This window comes from Arachis duranensis, chromosome 3 (assembly GCF_000817695.3).
Source record: "Arachis duranensis cultivar V14167 chromosome 3, aradu.V14167.gnm2.J7QH, whole genome shotgun sequence".
NCBI lineage: Eukaryota > Viridiplantae > Streptophyta > Magnoliopsida > Fabales > Fabaceae > Arachis > Arachis duranensis.
The window spans coordinates 100523660-100525928 of record NC_029774.3 but is presented as its reverse complement, the minus strand read 5'-3'; the positions used below and the strand labels follow the sequence as shown (position 1 = coordinate 100525928).

The 2269-nt window shown below is 37.1% G+C and overlaps 1 non-coding gene across 1 annotated transcript; it reads right to left on the bottom strand.

Moving 5' to 3' along the window:
* Positions 1-1429: 1429 nt before the first annotated feature.
* Positions 1430-1533, bottom strand: LOC127746453 (small nucleolar RNA R71). Its single transcript, XR_008008072.1, has one exon. It is a non-coding gene; the product is annotated as a small nucleolar RNA R71 (small nucleolar RNA).
* Between the last annotated feature and the right edge of the window lie 736 nt (positions 1534-2269).

Below are 2269 nucleotides of genomic sequence, written 5' to 3'. Positions count from 1 at the left end.
CAGAGGAATTACACAGAAAAAGCTGGGCGTTCAAAATGCCCAATGAGGAAGGAAAACTAGCATTTAAACGCCAGCCAGGGTGCCGCGTTTAACGCCCAAAAGGGTAGCATTTTTGGGCGTTAAACGCCAGAATGGATACCATTCTGGGCGTTTAACGCCAAGATGGCACAAGAGGGAAGATTTTGTTTTTAATTCAAATTTTTTTCAAGTTTCCATAATTTTTCAAAATCAAATCTTTTTCAAATCATATCTTTTCAATCATATACTTTCAAAATCAATTTCTTTCCACTTTTCAAAATTACTTTCTAACAATTAATGATTTGATTCAATATTTCAAGTATGTTGCCTTTTCTGTTGAGAAAGGTTTAATGTTTGTGTTGCATTTTCTGTTGAGAAAGGTTTAATATTTGAATCATATCTTTTCTTGTTAGCCAAGTCATTAATTTTAAAAATCAAATCTTTTTAAATTGTTTTTCAATCATATCTTTTCAATCATATCTCCTTAAAACCATAACTTTTCAATCATATCTTTTTAATCACATCTTTTTCAAAATAGTTTTCAATCATATCTCTTTGATTTCCAATTTCAAAATCTTTTTCAAAATTACTTTATTTCTTTCTCAATCTTAGTTTTCAAAAATCAATTACCATTTTTTCAAAATTTCTTTTAATTAATTCACTTTAATTTTCGAAAATTTCTTCCCCTCTTCTCACATCCTTCCATTTATGGACTAACACTCCTCTTCAATACACAATTCGAACTCTATCTTTCTAAGTCCAAATTCTTCTACCTCTTCCTTCTATTTTTCTTTTCCTTTGACACCTCAAGGAATCTCTATACTGTGACATAGAGGATTCCATATTTTCTTGTTCTCTTCTCTTTCATATGAGCAGGAGCAAAGACAAAAGCATTCTTGTTGAGGCTGACCCTGAACCTAAAAGGACCTTGAAGCGAAAGCTAAGAGAAGCTAAAGAACAACTCTCTATAGAGGACCTAACAGAAATCTTCAAACAAGAAGAAGACATGGCAGCCGAAAACAACAACAATGCCAACAATGCAAGGAAGGTGCTGGGTGACTTTACTGCACCTACTCCCGACTTCTATGGGAGAAGCATCTCTATCCCTGCCATTGGAGCAAACAACTTTGAGCTTAAGCCTCAATTAGTTTCTCTAATGCAACAGAATTGCAAGTTCCATGGACTTCCATTGGAAGATCCTCATCAGTTTTTAGCTGAGTTCTTGCAAATTTGTGACACTGTCAAGAATAATGGGGTTGACCCTGAGGTCTACAGACTTATGCTATTCCCTTTTACTGTAAGAGACAGAGCTCGGATATGGTTGGACTCACAACCTAAAGAAAGCCTGAACTCTTGGGGAAAGCTAGTCAATGCCTTCTTGGCAAAGTTCTTTCCACCTCAAAAATTGAGTAAGCTTAGAGTGAAAGTCCAAACCTTCAGACAGAAGGAAGGTGAATCCCTCTATGAAGCTTGGGAAAGATACAAACAATTGATTAGAAAGTGTCCCTCTGGCATGCTTTCTGAATGGAGCATCATAGGTATCTTCTATGATGGTCTGTCTGAACTATCAAAGATGTCATTGGACAGCTCTGCTGGAGGATCTCTTCATCTGAAGAAGACGCCTGCAGAAGCTCAAGAACTCATTGAAATGGTTGCAAATAACCAATTCATGTACACTTTTGAAAGGGATCATGTGAACAATGGGACGAATCAGAAGAAAGGAGTTCTTGAGATTGATACTCTGAATGCCATACTGGCTCAGAACAAAATGATACTCTGAATGCCATATTGGCTCAGAACAAAATTTTGACTCAGCAAGTCAATATGATTTCTCACAGTCTGTCTGGAATGCAAGCTGCACCAGGCAGTACTAAGGATGCTTCATCTGAAGAAGAAGCTTATGATCCTGAGAACCCATCAATGGAAGAGGTGAATTACATAGGAGAACCCTATGGAAACACCTATAATCCTTCATGGAGAAATCACCCAAATCTCTCATGGTAGGATCAAAAGAGACCTCAACAAGGTTTCAATAACAATAATGGTGGAAGAAATAGGTTTAGCAATGGCAAGCCTTTTCCATCATCTTCTCAATCAGAGAATTCTAAGCAGAGCCACTCTGACTTAGCAACCATGGTCTCTGATCTAATCAAAACCACTCAAAGTTTCATGACTGAAACAAGGTCCTCCATTAGAAACTTGGAGGCACAAGTGGGTCAGCTGATTAAGAAAGTTAATGAACTCCCTCCTA